Genomic DNA, 6,333 nt, shown 5'->3' on the forward strand with positions numbered 1-6,333 from the left:
CCATTTTTTAAAAAATAAATCCTTATTGTTCAGATTATTACAGTTGTTCCTCTTTTCCCCCCATAGCTCCCCTCCACCCAGTTCCCACCCCAACCCATGCCCTTATCCCCCACACACTGTCCTCGTCCATAGATGTACGATTTTTGTGCAGTCTCTTCCCGCACCCCCCACACCCCCTTCCCCCCGAGAATTGTCAGTCCACTCCCTTTCTATGCTCCTGATTGTATTCTATTAAACAAGTTTATCCTGTTCATCAGATTTTTTATTCACTTGATTGATTTTATTTTATTTTATTTTATTTGTTTTAAATATATTTTATTGATTTTTTACAAACAGGAAGGGAGAGGGATATAGAGTTAGAAACATCGATGAGAGAAAAACATCGGTCATCTGCCTCCTGCACACTCCCTACTGGGGATGTGCCTGCAACCAAGGTACATGCCCTTGACCGGAATCGAACCCGGGACCCCTCAGTCTGCAGGCTGACACTCTATCCACCGAGCCAAACCAGTTAGGGCTTCACTTGATTTTTAGATTCACTTGTTGATAGATACGTATTTGCTGTCACTTTGTTGTTCATAATTTTTATCTTTCCTTTTTCTTCTTCTTCCTCTTCTTAAAGAATACCCTTCAGCATTTCATATAATAATGGTTTGGCAGTGATGAACGCCTTTAGCTTTTTCTTATCTGTGAAGCTCTTTATCTGACCTTCAATTCTGAATGATAGCTTTGCTGGGTAGAGTAATCTTGGTTGTAGGTTCTTGCTATTCATCACTTTGAATATTTCTTGCCACTCTCTTCTGGCCTGCATTGCTTCTGTTGAGAAATCAGCTGACAGTCGTATGGGTACTCCCTTGTAGGTAACTAACTGTTTTTCTCTTGCTGCTTTTAAGATTCACTCTTTGTCTTTTGCCCTTGGCATTTTGATTATGATGTGTCTTGGTGTGGTCCTCTTTGGATTCCTCTTGTTTGGGATTCTCTGCGCTTCTGGACTTGTAAGTCTATTTTTTTCACCAGGTGGGGGAAGTTTTCTGTCATTATTTCTTCAAATAGGTTTTCAATATCTTGCTCTCTCTATTCTTCTGGCACTCCCATAATTTGGATATTGGTACGCTTGAAGTTATCCCAAAAGCTTCTTACACTATCTTCATATTTTTGTATTCTTTTTTCCTTTTGCTTTTCTGGTTGGGTGTTTTTTGCTTCTTCGTATTTCAAGTCTTTGAATTGATTTTTGGGATCCTCTAGTCTGCTGTTGGATCTCTGTATATTATTCTTTATTTCAGTCAGTGTATGCTTAATTTCTGATTGGTTCTTTTTCATATCCTTGAGGGTCTCACTAAATTTCTCGGAGGTTTCTAGAAGATTCTTGACTAACCTTATAACCGTGGTTTTTAACTCTATATTCAGTAGTTTGCTTTCCTCCATTTCTTTCATTGTGACCTGTTTCTTTGTCTCCACATTTTGGCTGCTTCCCTGTGTTGATATAGAGTGGTCTTGTGTGCTAGGTGTCCTACAGGGCCCAGTGGCTCAGCCTCCCTAATTAACTGAGGTGGACACTCTTGGCACACCCCTTTGTGGGCTGTATGCACAATCTTGTAGTTAAGCGTTGATTGCTGTTGGTATCACTGGGAGGAATTGACCTCCAGGCCAATTGGCTGTGAGGACCAGTTGTGTCTACAATGGGAGAACTGCTGTGCTGGAAACACCCTTATGGAGCAGGACTTGCTTCAGTGAAGATTTGGTGCTCACTGAGTCTGCCCCTTGAGTGTGTCACTTATGGATGTGAAGAGTTGTAATCTGGTATGGTCTCTCTCTGACCATTGGGTGCACTGGCTCTTGGATCTCCAAAGAGGTGCAAAGTCAGCCACTGCCTGAGGCCACCCAGCAGGAGCTACAGAGAGATCTGCAGATTCCTCCTCTTTGTTTGAGGTTTGGAGGTGCCCAGATGAGGCCCAGCTGTGAAGCAATGCAGGCTGCTGCTGCTGGGCCTTAGGCCTTCTTTTGGAAGCTTTGGAGCTCTCTGATCCAGCTGCAGTTTGTTAGGTTTTATGTTGCAAAAGGACAAGCCATTCATATGCAAAAGCTGCTGCGCACATCTTGGGTGGGGTTGTAAATTTGGTGGGGCGCGGTCTCAGGGAATCACCAGGGTGGAGCAAACAGCAATGGCTGCCAGTCAGTCCTGCCCCGGAGAGGTCCCGGGGTCTCTGTGTCCGCGGCCCCGTGCAGGAACAATCATCGCTGCGAGCACCTCTGAGAGGAAGCCGCCCTCATGTTCTGGCCCGATGCCAGACAGTCCAGATTCTCCCCCTATGAGTCTGGGTCCCCAGAGTCTCACCCAGAACTGGAGTTTAGGGCAATCGGAAGCTTGTATCTACCTCCTGATTGAAAAAAACAACAGCGCACCCAGTTGCCAGCCCATTTTTCGTGTGCGCCTCCACACCTCCCACCAGTCTTAATGCACTTTTTTCTTTCCTTCTACCTGTAGAACTCCCACTCAGCCAGCTTTCCCATGGTTCTGGATGTTATTTGTTTTAGTTGTAGTTTTGATGTGGTTGTGAGAGGCAGCAAGTACAGGTATTTACCTGCCGCCATCTTGGTTGTTCCTCTGTTATTACCTTTTTTATTATAGCCATCCTATGGCAAGTGAAGTGGTATCTCAGCGCTAAGAAGGGGAGAACAGTATGCCATATACGCCAGGTCCCTTGTGACATACGCTGTGCAGGTGTTTCTTCCCTGCAGCGACTGTGTCAAGCAGCAAGGATGGAACGGCTTCTGGCAGATTGGTATTTCCAAAATTAATTCTTTCTTTTTATTTATTGTATTTTTATTGATTTCAGAGAGGAAGGGAGAGGAAGAGAGAGAAACATCAATGATGAGAGAAAATCACTGATAGGCTGCCTCCTGCAACCCCAGCATGTGCCCTGACCCGGAATTAAACCGTGACCTCCTGGTTCAACTGCTGAGCCATGTAGACTGGGCCCAAAATTCTTTCTCTGTGCATCTTCCTCCTCTCCAGCACACGGCCATGCAGGCTATCCACCTTGGCCTTCCTGATTGCAGAGAGACTTCTAAGGCTACGTTTGCTTTCCCCTTCCTTGCACTGCCTCCAGGCAGTAAGAGTGCTATCATAGGGCTCACGTTGTTTGTTTCTCTCTTCTCAGGGATCACAGTCCTGTGTTGCCTATTGTCTAGTGTCTGAAAACCATTGTTTTAAATATTCTGTTGTTTGTTTTCTAGTTGTTGAAGGCAGAAGGTAAATCTAGTTCCTGTTATTCCATGTTGTCCGGAGATAGAAGTTCCGACTACTTTTTTGTCATCACAGTTCTGAGTTCTGTGCTGCACAAGCTTCCTCTAAGTTCTTCACTGGTGAACTGTATTTCAGACATTTAATCTGGAAGATAAAATCTCCTACTTGGATCTGAGTGAGTCTGTAGACAATGTAGCTCATACCGGTGGTTTAAGTGCTGTGACAGGCTACTTGGAGACAGATATATGTCAACCACAGTTGTCCTGGAACTCTGGCTCTGCAGTAGCAAGAAAGCAGCTGCTCACTGTATTGCTACAATGTCCTCTAGAATATTGTACTCCCACTACCAGGGAATGAAAAGACTTACATACATCTAGTTTGAGTAATATAGGTTTGTGGTGGTTCTGCTAAGGCAAATTACTTGCAAAATGTATACATATGTGATTAGGTGAGATTAATTTTCATATAGTAATATCAGTTTTAAATCTGTTAAAAAGTTTGTGATTGCCGAAACCGGTTTGGCTTAGTGGATAGAGCGTCGGCCTGCGGACTGAAGGGTCCCAGGTTCGATTCCGGTCAGGGGCATGTACCTGGGTTGCGGGCACATCCCCAGTAGGAGATGTGCAGGAGGCAGCTGATCGATGTTTCTCTCTCATCGATGTTTCTAACTCTCTATCCCTCTACCTTCCTCTCTGTAAAAAATCAATAAAATATATATTAAAAAAAAAAAGTTTGTGATTGATAAATTTTATATAAGACCCAGTCCCAGTACTCAAGGACTTATAATTTAATGGATAAAAACAAAGTATTTGTATGACTTTTATTAGTTAAAAGAAAAACAAAGGGGTCCAATTTTTGCACACTCTCATCAACATTTGTTATTTTTCTTTTCATCCCACAAGAAGCCATAACTTTATTAATGACAGAAACAGTACAAATTTCAAACCAAGCTGAAGTAACCCTTTTGAAACACCAAAAAAGGATCCTCTTTTTTAGATGTTTATATTGTTTATTTCATAATAGCATTTACAATGTCACTACTGTTGCTGTTCAGGACTTGGACTGCCTTTGCTCCTTTTTCCCCAAAAATATATATATTTTTTTATTTCAGAGAGGAAGGGAGAGGGAGAGAGAGATAGAAACATCAATGATGAGAGAGACTCATTGATCAGCTGCCTCCTGCTCATCCCCCACTGGGGATCGAGCCTGCAACCCGGGCAGGTGCTTTTGACTGGAATTGAACCCAGAACCCTTTAGTCCACAGGCCAGTGCTTTATCCACTGAGCCAAACTGGCTAGAGCCAGCTTTGCTCTTGACACATTTGCTTGTGACATGAACAATTTTATGTTCTAAAATTTCATACTTGTTTCATCAACCTTGTCCTCTTTCCTCTTGCACAGCTATAGTCTCTGTGTTTTCTTGAATGTTTGTGACAACTTCACCTTAAACTTTGAATTTCTCAATAGCTGCTAGCTGTTCTTGGTGAGATAAATTCTCAATCTTGGCTTCCCCCAAAACTATGTAGGTATCTGAAGCTGGGATCTTGTAGACATCTTGTTTTATGGTGACTAAGAGGGTATTAGATTTCTGGGTAGTGACCCTAGTAACCCTATAACCTGTTTGGAAGACCCAGTTTGGACATAGCCTCCCATGCCTTCTTTACATTTTGGCTCTGTTTTGCTTTACTGACTGGTTCTTCACCAATTTCAGTGGCTGCTGCCAGCTGGTCTGTTGCCTGTGTGGAATCTTGTTCTTCCAGCTCTGGTACTGATTCATCACTGTCAGAGTCTGTTCCAGACCTTGTGTCAGCCTGGAGCTGTGGCAACTCCTCCTCTGATGGAGAGATGGTTTCTGTATGGAGGGATGGTTCACCTGGCATTTTGTGGGTGGTGAGGAGTGAGTGGTAACACAGAACCAAGAAGGCAGCAGAAAGAGGTTATTTTTGTTACAGCTTTCCTAGAGCAAGTGAAGTGCTTATCTCATTGTGGTTTTGATTTGTATTTCCTTGATGGCTAACGATGTTAAACATTTCTTTATGTGCTTATCAGACAATTGTACATCTAATTTGGAGAACCTTAGCCCATTTTTACTGTTGATGGGCTAAGATTTTTACTGTTGATGCATGAAAATTCTTTATATATTCTTGATACAAATCCATTATCAAATATATAATTTGCAAAAAAGCGATTCTCTTAAAAAATTTTTTAATTGATTTCAGAGAGGAAGGGAGAGGGAAATAGAAAATCAGTGATGAGAGAGAATCATTGACTGGCTGCCTCCTGAACACCCCCGACTGGGAATCAAGCCTGCAATCCAGGCTTGTGCCCTGGACCAGAATTGAACCTGGGACCCTTCAGTCCACAGGCTGACACTCTATCCACTGAGCCAAGCCGGCTAGGGCTGCATTATCTTTTTACTTTCTTGATGGTGTCCTTCAAAGAACAAAAGTTTTTAATTTGAAGTCTAATTTATCTATTTTTTGTTGGTTGGTTATGCTTTTGGTGTCATATCTAAGAAGCTTTACCTAACCCACCATCACAGAGATTTACTCCTATATTTTCTTCTAAGAGCTTCATGCTTTTAGCTCTTTATGCATTTAGGCCTATGGTCCATATTGAATTAACTTTATGTTTGTATAAGCGTAAATAAGTTGTCCAATTTCATTCTTTTGTGTGTGGATATCCAAATGTCCCAGCACTATTTATTGAAAGGACTACTCTTTTTTCCATTGAATTATCTTCAGACTCTTGTCTGGAATCAGTTGCCCATAAATGCGTGTTTTTTGTCTGGCTCTCAATTCTATTTTATTGATCTATCTCTATCCTTATGCCAGTACCACACTATCTTGATGACTGTAACTTTATAATATAAAACATATAATAAGTTTTGAAATTGGGAAGCATTAAAGAGCTTTATAGAGGAAAATAGCCCTAACCGGTTTGGCTCAGTGGATAGAGCATCGGCCTGTGGACTGAAAGGTCCCAGGTTCAATTCCGGTCAAGGGCATGTAACTTGGTTGCTGGCACATCCCCAGTAGGAGGTGTGTAAGAGGCAGCTGATCGATGTTTCTCTCTCTCTCATCGATG

At 42.4% G+C, this 6,333-nt stretch overlaps 1 pseudogene; it reads right to left on the reverse strand.

Annotated features, from left to right (window-relative positions):
* Nucleotides 1–4,247: 4,247 nt before the first annotated feature.
* LOC132214564 (nascent polypeptide-associated complex subunit alpha-like) lies at nucleotides 4,248–5,126 on the reverse strand (annotated as a pseudogene).
* Between the last annotated feature and the right edge of the window lie 1,207 nt (nucleotides 5,127–6,333).

The sequence above is a fragment of the Myotis daubentonii genome, chromosome 13 (assembly GCF_963259705.1).
Source record: "Myotis daubentonii chromosome 13, mMyoDau2.1, whole genome shotgun sequence".
NCBI lineage: Eukaryota > Metazoa > Chordata > Mammalia > Chiroptera > Vespertilionidae > Myotis > Myotis daubentonii.